The sequence below is a fragment of the Sipha flava genome, unplaced genomic scaffold (assembly GCF_003268045.1).
Source record: "Sipha flava isolate LNK unplaced genomic scaffold, YSA_version1 271_pilon_pilon, whole genome shotgun sequence".
NCBI lineage: Eukaryota > Metazoa > Arthropoda > Insecta > Hemiptera > Aphididae > Sipha > Sipha flava.
This window is the reverse complement of record NW_020272935.1, coordinates 85,329-102,220: the sequence shown is the minus strand read 5'-3', so window position 1 is coordinate 102,220 and position 16,892 is coordinate 85,329. Positions and strand designations below refer to the sequence as shown.

Genomic DNA, 16,892 nt, shown 5'->3' with positions numbered 1-16,892 from the left:
TATTTCCTAGATTTTAACTTTCACATGTGTACGACGCACACGCACACACATAATATATCAGAGCCGGCCTTAGGGAGGGGCCAGCGGGGCCCCTGCCCCGGGCCTCGCGCTTTTATAAATCATTTTCGGCCTCGCGTGAAAATATTTTAAAGTTATATTACTTTATAAATTATATTAAATAAATATGAGGGCATGAAGTTTCAAATTGCTATGAATAGTAATTTAATAGTACTCAATTCGTGTTTTTCCATGTTTTATTTTTCATATCTTATCGATAAATCCGTACTCTATTCATAACTAAAGCGTAGATTTATATTCTTTTAAAATGGATAGAATTCATGCAATATTATATAGTATAATATAAAATAATTTATACAAATATTTTTTCTTATAATAACTAATTATGCTCTTTTATGTAAAAACAATTTTTAGATTCTGAGTGAAGTGAAGGATCTTAAAATTTAAAAATTTAAATTATGTTATTTTCTTACAAACAACACAAATTTCGCCCCCCCCCCTCCCAAACAAAAAGTATTAAAAGGTTTCTTTTAAATGACAAATGATTGTGGTTTTATTTGTTATTGGAAATATTTAAAATAATATTTCACTATTTCTTGTTTCAACAGTTTTTTATCTTTACAGTGGGCCGTGATCGAGATAAATTTAGAAAATTTGAATCGGGCAGTGAAAAATTAAAAAAGAAAACATTAAAAGAAAAATTCTTAAAGAGTCAAACTGGTGCCTTTCAAAAGTTTTTAAAACTTCCACAAGAAAATAATACAAATCAAATAGAATCGCAGAATAAAAATGAAGCCCCATTGCTAATAGTACTTCCTCTTTGAATGAATCGCCCAAAAATGTAATTTTGACCGATCCCGTTTTGTGTCTTAATTACGAACAAGAAATTTCTAATAATATTAATTTAAATATGAATGAAGTAGAAAGTATTAATTCAAATTTAAATGAAATGACTTATGATCAAAATGATACAGTTTTTCAAAATTTTGAAGATCCTGGTAAATGGCTTTATACTTTAAGTATTAGAGAGAGAGATACAATTATCGAAAAAGGTCCAAATGAAATTTTTAATTACGATTTTCCAATAAAAATTAGTGACAGTGAGAGAAAGAGAAAATTCTCAGTTGATTATTTTTATAGAACTTTATCTAATGGTGAAAAAGTTAGACGTAGATGGTTAGTTTATTCGAAGAAAAAAGATGTGGTTTATTGTTTTTGCTGTAAACTTTTTGGAAATGCATGTAATAGTGGCTTGGCGGATGATGGACTTAATGATTGGAAACATATTGCAGAGAGAATAAAAAGTCATGAGTGTTCTCAAAATCATTTACTCAACATTGAAAAATGGATTAGTTGTGAAATAAGAATGAAAAAAAATATAACAATTGATAAACAAAATTTAACATTAATCAGAAAGGAAACAGAACATTGGCGGGCAGTTTTAATTCGTATTCTTCATGTTGTACATTATTTATCAGAACGAAATCTCGCTTTTCGAGGTGAAAGTGACATATTGTTTAATTCAAATAATGGTAATTTTCTAGGGCTTATAGAAATGTTAGGCAAATTTGATCCCATAATTTCAGAACATATTCGAAGAATTCAATCAAAAGAAATACATGACCATTATTTAGGAAAAACTATACAAAATGAATTCATTAATATATTGGCATCCTCTGTATCAAAATCAATTTGTAAAAAAATAAATTCAGAAAAATATTATTCAATTATACTAGATTATACACCAGATTTAAGTCATAGAGAACAGTTATCGATTATATTGCGTTGTGTTGATATGCATTCTGAAAAAATTAGAATTGAAGAACATTTTATTAAATTTGTAGAAATACATTCATCAACTGGAGAAAATATTAGTTCGACTATTCTTTCGGAGTTAGATAAAAATGGCATAAATATAGAAGATTGTAGAGGGCAAGGTTACGACAACGGCGCTAACATGAAGGGTAAGTATAACGGAGTACAAGCTAAAATTCTTTAAAAAAATCCAAAAGCATTTTTCACTCCATGTGCATGTCATAATCTAAATCTGCTATTAGGAGATATGGCCAATTGTAATTCGAAAGCAATGACATTTTTTGGTATAATAAATAAAATATATTTGTTATTTGCAGCTTCTCCAATAAGATTGTCTATTTTAAAAAAATATGTGCCTAATTGCTCAGTGAAACGACTATCGGAAACTAGATGGGAAAGTAGAGTTGATAGCGTAAAACCTATAAGATATCATGCTGCCTTAATTAGAGATGCTCTTATAGAAGTAGCTGAAAGTACAACTGAACCTACTATAAAAAGTGAAGCTGAATCACTTGCGATAAATGAATTGGAAAATTTTGAATTTATTATGAGCGTAGTAATATGGTATGATCTTCTCCTATTGGTCAATAGCGTTAGCAAAATATTACAGTTAAGAGATATGAATTTGGATGTCGCAATCAACGGTTTAAAAGGTTTACTACAGTTTTTAAAAAATTATAGAGATATCGGATTTAATTCTGCAATAGCTGATGCTAAAGAGATATCAACTATTTTAAATATTAACCCTGTGTTTAAAGAGACAAGGATTCGAAAAAGAAAACGATTTTTTTCTTATGAGCAAGACGAAGAACCAATTAATTCTCAGAAATCACCAGAAGAAAAATTTAAAATTGAATATTTTTATCAAATTATACTATAAATACTGCTATACAATCATGGAATTACGTTTTCTACAATTTGAAGAGTATTCTAATATGTTTGGGTTTTTATATTCTCCTGAAAAATTGCGTAATTTAAGTGAGAATGATTTGATGAAATGCTGTTTTGATTTAGACATTTCTCTGAGAGATGGTGAAAAACACGACATCAATGGCGCAGAACTTTTATCTGAGTTAAAAATTATCAGACAAATCATACCAGTAGAAATAAATACGTCCATCGAAGTATTACAATTTATAAAAGATCTACAAAATCCATTTCCTAATGCTAATATATCTTATAGAATATTACTAACTTTTCCAATAACTGTGACCAGGGCAGAAAGATCTTTTTCTAGATTAAAACTGATAAAATCATATTTAAGAACATCAATGACGCAAGAAAGACTCTCTTCACTTGCAATATTATCTATTGAAAAAGATATAGCTTCAAACTTAGACTTTCGACGAAGTAATTAATTAATTTGCTAAGTATAAAGCAAGAAAAGTCAATTTTCTCTAATCTGTAAAATATATAATTTAATTTATGATATTTAGGCAAACGATCAATTATAAATAAACAATAATGTCTTGTAAACTGTTAATTATTAATTATTATGATATGGTTAATTTTTATTAATGTAATGCTCATTTTTAAATAAAAATAAAATAAGTCTTAATAATAGTATCCTTTGGTTAACATTTATAATTATAAAATTTATTATAAACAAAAAATTTAATTCAGTGGCCTCGGCTAAAAATATTGCCCTAGGTCTCGTTCCATCCTAAGGCCGGCTCTGTAATATATCGTAACGACTGTATCTATTTATAGAAAAATAATGATATTTATCCATTTATTTATTTATTTATTTATTAAAATGAGGATTTAAATAAATAAATAATATAATTTTATGTATTCAATTATACTGTACCAACTTGATTTAAATCGCATCATAAAATATACCTATGAGTGAAATACAGTTATAAATACTGCAGTTCACGTTAAAATTATCATTCAAAGACAATGAATACCAGTATATGGGTAATGTTTCCCATAGATATCTATAATATACTATTTAAAATCTCCACATACACCAAATATCCGATATGCAAAAATGCTTATTTAGTCTATTTAATATCACTCACTACCTAATCTATGCGAAAAGGTCCTATATGCAAAAATATCCCAAAAAAAATACAATATATCAAATGTACAATAGGTCAATAAAAAACAAATCCATAGTATAATTATGGTAATATACAAATGCCATGATCACTATGGAAACGGCTAACAATACCGAAGAAGTATAATTTTCTTTTAATTTATTTTATTAGTATTTATACGTTTTTAGCATAATTTTTCAATGATAAACTTACATAAGCACATAAAATAAACTTTTATTACTATCATTTGACAAACTTCTAAAATGAAAAGGTCAACTTTAACGTATTATAAACATATTTTCATAGACGTTTTTCTATGCTCAGTTTGTTAAAAATACAGCGAATTTAAATAATATTGACACAAAAAAGATAATATAGACAAATATTTACACCTTTAAGATATTGTCAAATTTAATGTTGAACAAATACTGAAACGAATTAAAAGAAGCATGTTTGAAAATATCAAACAGAGTGTTGTTTTCACCACTAATTGTCTATAATTTTGTATCACCCTTTGTATTTTACTCAACAGCTCTTACAAATCAACCAACGCAAAACAAAATATATTCCAAATAATAAAGTATTGAAATTGAATATAAATTATATATTAATATTGAATATTGATCTTTATAACACAAATTACAATTTAAAATTGGAGCAAAATAACATAGAATTTTAATTAAGTACCTATCTAATAAAATAATATTATTTACTTAAAAAAAATATAAGAAATGAGATTGTTAAGTATGTAACACTATGAAAAGTAATTTTATTTTTTGTAAATAAAATAGGTACCATAAATATAATACAACTTATAATATCAGTATTTTTGATACTATTATATACAAATTAAAGTAATAAACCATGGTTTAATTAAACACACTATTCATAGATACAACTGATATGAATATGAAATTATTGACTGTTGACAAATCCATGTAACAATTATAAAAATTAAATTTTTAATATACCGAACAATCATAATAACTCTATAAAGATTTAAAAGTATCAATGATAAATAATAAAAATATCGTTATGTAAAAAAATATGATACGATAAATATATTATTGTAATAATTCAAATAATAAAGATAACTAAACAATAGCTTATTAAATAGTTAAATATATTGAACTAGCTGAATTACCCGGCTTCGCCCGTGTGTAGTTTTTGCTTTCTCAAAATGAAATTTTTAAATCAACACACATTTTTGTGTTTTAAAAAAAAAATGTATTTTATTTAATGCTATCAAAAGCTTAATAGTTGTAGTAGCTGAATTATAAACGAAACAAAAAAAAATAATAATAATATTTACAAATGACTCTAGGTAGTTGCTCAATTCTAATATGGCTTAAGTCAAAACCTTTTGATATATCACGTTCTGAGTTTTATTTAGTGGTACATAAAGGTATAAATGGTCAGGTCTTCCAACTCTAGACAATGCCACATACAATTGTCCATGTGAAAAACAGTTATTTTCCAAATCTACACCACAGTAAGTTAAAGTCTGACCATGGGCTTTGTTTATTGTCATTACCAGACTTTTAATGAAAATTGAACTCTTCTAAAATTAACTAGAAAATCGTTGGAGTATAATGATATTTTCAGTAAAAATATTTTTTCTCTCTTAGCACATCCGGTCAAAATTTCAGCTTTAATGATATTTTTTGTAAGAGAAGTTACGAAGTTACTTGGAGCCTAGTCCCAATACATAATCTAGAAGAATTCAAATTTTTCAGTAAAATGATTGGAACTCCTTCAGTGATATTTTATGAGAAGGCATACCAGATGGTGTTTGTGAATTTAAAAACTCGATAGGAAAATGTACCGATGTTCACTATTAAATACTGTATCGATAAAAAAGTAATCCATTTTTAGTGCTTGAAATCCACTAATTATTAGCGAGTTTATTGAGTCAGCTCGGTTATTTGTGGTTATCAAAATAACGCGGTTTTTCATATAATTCTACATAAGTCATAGCAACCGTAATCGTTCAACTGCTATTGTTATTATTATATGAATATAGATATACAAATTACATGTAAAAAATTATTTTTATCGATTTCAACCCTTTAAAATAAAATTTTGAAGATCGCGTAACATGATGACACTTAGGAAGGTATTTGGAACAATTCTGTGAAAAAAAATTTGAAAAAAGTTAAATAGCGTCGTCTCAAAATGGGTACATAAAAAAAGGCCTGTTCTTTTATATATATATATATAAAGATTTCTATAATTTACAAAACATAACAAATACAAATCATCGTGATTATATATACAGGTTGGAAAAATAAATAAAAATATTTCACGTAGTCATCTAAATCATTTAAATAGGGGAACTTTTATTTAAAAAATTGTTATTTTATATTTCTATCTACAAATGTTTGCTAATCTAATTGTCACTATGACTATCATACGAATACGTGACACGTATATCTATTATCTACATGTATGTTATATTTTAAAATAAATCTGATACAGTATTTTTTTAAATGTAATAATATTAATAAGATAAGACTTCAGATATTTAAAATATATAAAGTCAACTTCAAATATTAGTTTTAAAATTATTATTAATATGTTTGAATTTTTTTCTTTTTTGTATGATTTTTACATATCATTTTTTATTACAAACCAACATCCTAGTACATACAGTAAATTTGAATAAATATTTATTATATTTATTTATGACAATTAACTAATAATTAAATCATTAAGTTTAATATTAATTTTATTCAACTGCTACATAAAGTAGAGTTTGACAACAATAATTTATTATTGAAAAATTGCTATCAACCAGCCTTTGAGCTGTTAACAAAAAAAAAAATGATTTCATTTTAACTATATAAAACATATACATTTTCAATTTTTTGTTGATTCACGATTATAAATATAATATCTACCAATATTAATGTGTATTATTTATAAATACAAAACTCAGATTAACTTATTATATTAATACATGATTATGGGGCGATATAGTCAAGAATGTTTAACAAATCACCCAGTATGTTTATCATTGGGTAATACAAACATCAAGTGTAATAAATCAACCACTTGATGTATTCTTTAAACCGTGTTGCCATATTGACGTAAGAAAAATAAGACTATAGTTCATTAAATACTACCAATATTTGGAATATAATTTTTAATACACTAATACAATGATAAATCCACACAAGCATATTATTTTAAAAATTATTGCTTATATAATACTCGTAAAATGTTCTTCATAGTAAATGCCACCACTATACTAATTTGAACCTAAGTGTAAATAAAATGAATGCCCCCCGCGTCTGCACTCTGCATGGAAACCGTACCTTTAATTAATTGTAACCAAATTATTTTGAATTTTGATTATACAGGCCGCAAAAAAAAACGTTGATATACAAAAATGTGTACAAAACAAAACCGATAAAATATGGTTCAATCTTCAATAATAACTATTATTACAAAATGATTTTATTTTCTTGCTTTCTACATATTTTTCAAATATTATCATTGGGCTTGACAAACACAACACAACCGGTTATTGTGGCACTGTTCTTAGGTTACATCCAATGAATGTATTTATTTGAAAGTTAAAACCAATACAATGGATGCTGTTTAAATACTATAAATGTTCACAACTTTTGATTTCAACTATTTGCAGCTATATTTTTTGCATATATTCAAAGGTTAGTGAAGATAATAATAAGCATGCATTTAAATTTACCGGGAAAATGTTTTCCTTACTTGATTAATTTTAAACCTTTCCAAAATTGTACATACTCTTTTAAATACAAAACTACAGTTTTCAAAAATGATACATTACAGACATACACATTAGTTAAATACCTTTTACTTTTATTTCAATACAATCAACAATTTAAATCCGAATATTGAATTTTTCGTATTTTGAGTTGAGTCTTTCTCCATGTACACAATTCATGAATTCTCAACACCAAATTCTTGAAGAGTCAAAATAACACTAAAGTAGATATAGTGTAAAATGTTTAACCAGGGTCACGGAATGGGAGGACTTAGATATTTCTATGACCTACCTATTAAAGGGATACCATTTTAAATATTTAGTTTATTTCTTTGTGGCTTTTGCCTTATATGTGACATTAGTGCACAAGTTTCCCACTACCACAAAAACCTCGACTACCTATATAGTAATTATAGTTTATGATACACAGCATTTGGTCACGAAAATCAATAACTTTATAACATATTTAAAGAATTCAATAAAATTATGCGGAAATTATTGAACACAACAATCATATACTACGGATCAATGATTAATTAGATATTGCAATTTTTAATTACATGGTACCCATAATATTTTAAACACTGAGCAAAAAAAAGTACACTATTTAATAGTTTTGTAAAGCATTGCTGCACTAGTAATATAAAATCTTTATATTGATTAGGTAATTGACACAAATCTATCTTTTAGCAAGGTCATTTTAAAAAAGTATCAATAGTTTCCAAGAAAATTTCAAATAATAATTAATGAGAATATATTTTATGAAAATAATATATACAATATATTATATTGTATACAGAACACAATTGTATAAAAATATTTTAAAACTATGAAATGTCCTTAAAATTTTAATATAAGAACTCAGAAATGATTCGAGTGTCAATGATTAATTTTTTATAGGATAACAACTAAATATTTAATATCGTTTAATGGAAATTCAATGAAATATTCAAAAATCAAAATTTCAATTTTTAATGACTAAAAAAGATTTTTGCGAAATTACAGTTATTTTAATTTATTGGCTATAAAGAAAATCTTATGAAAATCTTGTATCCAATTATATTTCAACACTATTGTCAAAAAGCAAAATTATTACGTACAATCAAAATTAAACAATTAGCTTATTGTGTATACTTTATTTATATAATATATTATAAGTTTCAGGTCCCAGATAATTTATATGAAATTTTCGCACCCCCCAGAAGCAATCCGAAAACTAATCAACTTTCTCAAGGAAACAGAATTAAAAAACAAAATTTAAGTATAACATAAGAAAATGATAACATTTATATATATTAAAAAAAATAATATTATCTATGTTTATTATGTTACCATTGGCTAATAACCATTAGTTGATGTCTTAATACTAATAAAAAAAAAATTTTAAAAATATACTATAGAAAATTATGCAAAATTAAATCTTTTTTATGACTATCAGAACAATACAAAAGTATAATATGTATAACATTGTATATGCAGATTATAAGTGATAATTATAATTTATGCTCATAATAGTATGATAGTATAATATTTATTAAATAATTTTTTCTGTGAACCAAATAAAGAAAAACCTTAACGAGCCAATTTAACAAGCCACCTTAACAAGGGCTATTGACCTTTTCTATAACATTTAAATATGATTACCAAACGTTGAAGAACGTTTTATTTTTTTGAATAGTTTGTCAACTATAAAAATGATAACAATTATAAATATCTGTGTACACACCATCTAAAGTATATTTAAAAACGCCATATTTTAAGGATTCAGAGATTGATCTTTAAATTATTTAGAATATTTTTTGAGTTTCAAAAATAATATAAAAATCAAATCTAAATTGTTGTACGTTTACTTGTTTTTAAACATTAATTGTTTGAACATATTTATTTTTTCCCAGAAAATTAGTAAAATAAAATATTAACTATAAGGTATTCAATAATTACAAAATATATTAATTCTATACAAATTCAAAATAATTGGGATAAATAACTTGTATTAAATAGTAAGTACTGTATACTGAAAGTTACTAGCTAAAACTTATCTTTTAAATATTACATCTAAGATAATAAATTATAACATTTTATTAAATCAGTAACCAATGTAACACTGACAATGAATAATAAAAATTTTGAAAATATATTTATATAGGTGCTATTTGTAGAAAGGTATGTGTTAATATAAATTCTATTTTTATCTAAAATGTTTTTAAAATGTAAACTGGCGTTTATTGATTAGTTATATTCAATTTACAAATCCTTAAATTTCGCATGTATTTATAAATACTTTGTCTAGTTTACAGAAAAGATTTCACTAATATGGTGACCTATTAAAGTTATTTTCATTGAAGCACTTCAATACTTTGCAGTAAAAGCACTCAATTCAATAATAATTTATCGAATAGTAAATATAAATAGTATAAATAATAAAAATAGTATGTTTCTTCGTTAGACACGTGAACTGTAGAATGGAAATATATTTTATAAAATATATTTATTCGTTATCTCAAAATTTTATTTCAATTTTTCTATTTTATTTCAATTTTTCTTGAGCGATTAATTATTTTAATCGACCATTACCTATTCTGCTTTACTAGAACTTTAATACAGTAACTACCTAGAAATCTAAAGATTTTTTTCCCATTGTTTATTATCAATCAAAACTCTATAGAGTTTTATCATTGATTCAAGAATTAAGATTGATCAAATAATTATTTGACGGTAGGATTAAATGAGTTGAATGATTCAATAATTATTCGTCATATAGGTACTTTATATAATATTTCAAATATTCAATTTATATACTTTCAAGAAGAAATCAAAAAAACTTTTTAAATATAAATATTACTTATAATTACAGCTCTATTTCATACAGTTATATATAGGACCCAGAAGTTCATGCATTTGCATGTTTTTACTGAATGGACTAAAAAATTGCAAGATCAGCTACAAATTTGAATTATACTCATATAAATCCAAATCCAACATTTTATTTTGCACATAATTGCATATTTTGGGTTTTTTTTATTTATTCGCATATCTTATAATTTTCTTGTTATTAACTGCATATTCGAGTCAAATATTATGTAATTACCAAAATAAATTACTTCTAAATGTCCTATTAATAAATTTCTGATATTTTCCATTACGATAACAATTCTTTTGTCTTCTTGTAAAATTATAGAAAGTAGTCAGTTCTGGATTTCTCGTTTATATTATTTGACGTGTTCCGTGAGGTAGTATCGAGTGTCTGTATTATTTGATTAATATTTTAGCTTAGCTTACGAATTATGTTAAAATTCCAAAAGTAAAAACAGCAGCTACTATTAGAGGTAAAAATTACATTACTGAATTCGGTGAGCATATTTTCGCGTTCGACGGGAGTGCATTATTTTGTAAGATCTGTGAGGTAAAGGTAAAGTGCGAAAAACGTTTCAGTGTCACTCAGAACTTAAGTACTGAAAAACATATAAGAGCCTCTAATCATCAAAATAAAATTATAACTCAATACGTGTATAACCACCAACCGTTCTACACGTGTGTCGTTATCAAGATTCCGATAGCAATAACGTAATTACACATTCGAACAGGTAATATGAATCATTATACTTGACCTGAGAACAACACTAAAATGTACAAAAACGCCTCACCAGGCAAAACAACTACAAACAAATCCCAGTTAAATAAAATTCCAAAACCACAAACTCCAAAAAAAACAAATGACTCCATACTCGAAATGGAGACGAAAATACCAAATCCTAGTAAAACAAAAACAACACCAGCACACACTCAATCTAATTATCACACAACCAAAGCAGGCGATAACGACATCATATCTCCGTCGTCGACCGTTGTCTCCAATACTCCCGCCACCCAGCCACCGATCACCACCAGTATCAACATTGTTGACGATTATATAATATAGCACTGACAATAACACTACACAATTCGATAACTTCGCCGCCACAGCAATATCCGATAACACTTCTAAATTAAACCCAACTCAATACACTACGGATAAAAACTATAAAAATATTTTTACTTTCGCCGCAATCACAGCAAATGAAAAACCACCGTCAAGAGAACAAGCGTTAGTACTTAACTCAATTGATGGTATACCACAAAAAGAATACATCATGGCCATAGGCAAAATTGTATCACCCAAAAATATACTATTCGGCTCCAAAATTTCAAACAACCGTTTCTGTATCTTCCTATCAAACTAAATAATACTCGATAATCTAATGGAAACACACCAATCAATTTATATTAACGAACACGTAATTTAGATTCGCAGACTTATTAACCCGACTAAAAGAATAGTAATATCCAATGTCTGCCCATCTATTTCCAATCAAGTAATACTCGACCACTTAAAAAAATCCAACATAACACCGATATCCTAATTAACCTACCTCAAAGCTGGAATCACCAATGAAGGCTATTATTGCGACCCAGGTGTTATTTTCAAATGAATCGTACAATATTGTTGATAAACGAAGTAGATATTTATTTAAGTTAAGAGAAATCACAATAACATATATAAGTTTATAAAATGTACGGAGTGGAGATTCCTTGTGCACACCTACATGCGTCAGAGGGCTCGGAGCGATAAACTCGTAAGTCTTAACGGTCAGGCAATGTACATACGGACAGAATCCGTGGAATCTCCAATGGTGATGTGTGGGTGACTTGAGCTGTGGAATCTAACTGCTGTCTCGGCTCTCGCCCTTTGGTATTTATGTTGGTCCTGTGACTGCTAGGTCACTGCTGTTTGGTGTGAAATCGTTCCGGACGACACGTACATCTTGTGGCCATCGGATTTCTACATTTGATAATTAGCCAACTGTACGCGCCCTGGACTGCATCAATCTTGCAGTTGTATTTACATTTTAAAAACGTACTTAATTTCTAAGGACATTTCCTAATACAAACGTGACGATTTCTCTTAACAATTATTATATGAAGGTGGACACGTACACAATATTTACGTGCCTTATAACACTATGAACACATATTAAGTTTTCGGAGACAAATGTTCATAAAACACGAAGACGCGCCTAACATCCCAGGATCATTACTAATAAATGATAACGATTCCCAATACCGCATCTTTTTCACAGACGATCGTATTACATGGTTCAATTGCAAAACCATAGGGCACACGTCTTTAACTTGCAAAAAAATGGCCATGAATAAATTGGAAATAACACAACCGCTGAACACTGTAAATGTAACAAACACCCTATATCCCTCAGAAAAAATATCTACTGATCTAATTAAATTCGATCAACCATCCACTAGTTTATTGACCGATACAATATTCGATGAAAGTCATAAAGACTAGAACGACACATTGTTCCCAACACTAAAACGTCAAGCTTCACTAACAATATCCTCAGCGGATCCAACAAGCCCAACAATCAAAATATTACACACCCCACTAAATCAACAAGCATCCAAACAACCAAAAAAAAAAAAATACTCAAAACCTCCAATCCCTCCGAGGAAATCATAAAAAACACACCAATGGAAACCAACCCACCAAATCATTGCTCCCACTCAAATTCACATAGACGTTTTTCCGACAACATTGACGAACACCTCGAACCAACCAAACAATTGTTCGAAAATACAAAACATGTCAACATCAATTTCTCACAACTAAAGCACATAATATAAAATATCTCTTCTTAAGAAAACCTGCTAGAATCTATATACGAACATGGAATAACAGGAAATGACATTCTCACAATATTAGAAACAATTAGACCCTCCCTCACCTCTACTCAAGCAAAAAACAACATTACCCGGATAAGAAACAATTTATTTCAAGCGATGGAGGTGGAACTGAATCCACAACTTTCCCTTGAGAAATAAAACCAACCACCAAACAATACAAACCATCGTACCAATTAAACCCAAGCAAAACATACCTATAACCCTGGCATGTCAGACACAAATCCAAATATCATACAATGGAATCTCAATGGATTCATAAAAAAAAAAGGATGAGCTTGAGTTCCTATTACAAGAATACAATCCCGAAATAATATGTCTCCAAGAAGTCAACTTTAAAGAAAACTGCATATCCCCTCTCAAAAATTACGATGGACACAGTAAAAACCGTTTACAGGCAAATAGAGCCAGTGGAGGGTAGCAATATATATTAAATCCTACATTCCAAAAACAATAATAAACATCCTAAGTGAAATAGAAGTTTTAGCTGTCCAAATTAATCTGAAAGAAAAACTTACAATTGTAATATATACCTCCCAAACCAGAAATAATTCACCACAGCTAATATCGAGCAAATTATTCAACAATTTCCCACACCATATATAATATCGGTGACTTCAATGCACACAATCCATTATGGGGCTCCGACAAAACTGACCCCAGAGGCAAGGCAATTGAAAAACTTTTGGAAAAAGACAATATAGCGTTACTAAATGGTTCAACACCCACCCACATAAACATAGCAAATGGAAACCTCTCCTGCATAGATCTAACCCTATTCCCCCCGTCCCTAGCACACAGACTAAAATGGAAAGTACTACCCCACTTATTTAGCAGTGACCATATACCTATTCAAATAAAATTTATTCCAAGGAAAGCTGTCACAAACAAAAACAAAAGATGGAATTTAAAAAAACCAAACTGGCTCTCATTCGAAAAATGGTGGACAAACAAACAAACGAACTACCCAATAATCACGAACAAAACACAAATAAAATGGCTGAAACCATCACCCACATAATAACCAATGCAGCAAACTAATTTATCAGAAACCATACAAAAAAAAAAACACGAAACCAAGAGTACCCAGGTGGAATGATGAAATAAAAACAACCATTCAAGAAAATAAGAAGCTCTCATTAGATTCAAAAAAAACAAAACACTTGAAAACTTCATATTACTCAAAAAACTCAGAGCCAAATCCAAATTTCTAATCAAAAGCAGCGAAAAAAAATCCTGGAAAAAATTCACTGGCTCAATAAATAATAGAACCAACTCAAAGGAACTTTGGAACAAAATCAGATTTCTGAAAGGACTCAATCGAGACAAAGAAATACACATATCCAACGAACACACCTCAACATCACAACCAGAAGAAGTCACCCAAATAATCGGATCGTTCTTCCATGAAAACTTCAGCAACTCAATATACAAACAAGAATTCATAGACAAAATAAAAATCCCTTCCGAAAACACTCCCATACAGTTCGACATCAACCCCCTAGACACAGACCAAATTAGTTTGAATGCAACAATAACTTTAAAAGAGATGAATATCGCTCTTAGTAAATGCAAAAGCAAGAGCCCCGGTCCCGATGAAATATCCTACTGCTTCCTACAAAACCTCGGACCTAAAGCCAAAAACTACCTACTTAACCTATACAACACAATATGGAAAACAGGAAGAATACCAGAAAAGTGGAAAAAAGTAATAATAATACCAATCCCTAAATCAGGTAAAAATAAGAATACTGTCGAAGTATACAGACCAATCATACTACTAAACACCATGACAAAAACAATAGAAAAAATAATTAACACTAGACTAATTTGGTATCTGGAAAAAACAAAATCCTATCAAATGAATAAAGTGGCTTTCGACGACCTAACCTCTACATAATAAAGTCTGAAATTGTCAAAGCCTTCGAAAACAAACAAATACCGGGAATGACCAGCTTCGACATAACTAAATCATACGTCTCTGTATAAAGACACAGAATACTCCAAATACTCAGCAAAATACTAATAAACGGAAACATGTACAGTTATATAAGAAACTTTCTAACCAATAGAAAATTTCAAGTGAAAGTTTCAAACTGTCTTTCAAACAATTTCACACAAGAAAATGGATTCCCCAAGGATCATCCTTAGCAGTCACGATCTTCCTTCTATCAATAAACGATATTGTTAAAACAATAGAACCCCCTGTAACTGCAAATCTATTCGCAGACGATCTTAACATACTATGTAGAAGCATCAACCTAAACACTGTACAACTGTTATTACAAAATAGTGCAAATAATATAGCAGACAGTTTGGGGTAAAATGTGTGGTGTAGATTAATTGATGAAGTACTTGTAGGTCCTTATTTTTACGACGGAACACTTACAGGTAAAAGATATCTGGATTTTCTTGTTAATCAATTACCATTACTGTTCATCAGTTGGCTATCAGTAGCCGTAGTGTTGAGTTGCCCGTAGTGATCCTACTCCAAATCGCGCGTGTTTAAAGTTAATTTCAATGAATTCCATTAATAAAAATGCTTCACCTCAAGACCTCAACCTTCCTGATACTTCAAAGAAAAGAACTAGCAGTGTCGCTCTAACACCTCCTAACACTAGCAAAAACAGATTCTCACCACTACTAACTCTCCAAGACACCGGTGATATGAACAATACTACAGAAAACGACAGTACTCAGCAACCACAGGTCAGACCTAAAATTCCACCTATTTATGTTTATAATATTTCCGATTACGAAAACTTTCATACTTCTTTAGCAAATATAACATTTGATAATTTCTCCATTGTAAATACAAAATCTGCCTTAAAAATTAATTTAAACTCGATAGACGACTATAGAACCGCCACTAAACTTTTCGATGAGTCCGAAATCGAATACCACACATACCAACTTCCTGAAAATAAACAACTATCGGTAGTAATTAGAAATCTTCCTGTAAACATATCGGAAGCTTGTATTTATAACGAACTTCAAGAACTTAAATTTGAAGTCGCTTCTGTCACACGCCTATAAAACCAATTCAAATCGCCAATACCAATCGTAGCAGTATTATTGTCAAAATCATCTAATGAAATATTTTCCTTAAACAGACTTTTACATTGCGTAATAATAGTAGAACCACGGAAACCCTCTAAGGATATTCCACAATGTACAAACTGTCAAAGATTTTCCCACACCAAAAAATTTTGCCACTTACCATCTAGGTGTGTCAAATGTGCAGGTGGCCATCATTACAGTCAATGTCAGAAATCATTAGAAGTTCCTCCAAAATGCGTTAACTGTGAAAGTAATCACCCGGCTAACTATAGAGGGTGTACTTTTTATAAGGAGATATTAAAACACAAAAATAAAAATAAAACTAGTACAAATCCTATTCATAGCTGAAATTATTCAAACACAAAACCTAATGAAAATACTCAAAATATACATTCAAATAAAGATAACACTAATAAGCAGTACACGTACGCCTCTGCATGTAACAATAATCTTAATAACAGCAAATCAACCAAAAA

The 16,892-nt window shown here is 28.7% G+C and overlaps 1 protein-coding gene across 2 annotated transcripts in view; it reads right to left on the bottom strand.

Moving 5' to 3' along the window:
- The window catches only part of LOC112685266 (odorant receptor coreceptor), a 44,641-nt gene that overhangs the window by 7,654 nt on the left and 20,095 nt on the right, over nucleotides 1-16,892 (bottom strand). Inside the window, exon 1 of one of the 2 annotated variants that reach the window (XM_025557103.1) lies at nucleotides 7,710-7,820. The exons of the other annotated variant lie outside the window; for it this stretch is intronic. The gene's annotated coding sequence lies outside the window, so the exon portion shown is untranslated. Of the gene's footprint in view, nucleotides 1-7,709; nucleotides 7,821-16,892 lie in introns of those variants that run through there. 2 annotated transcript variants of the gene reach the window in all.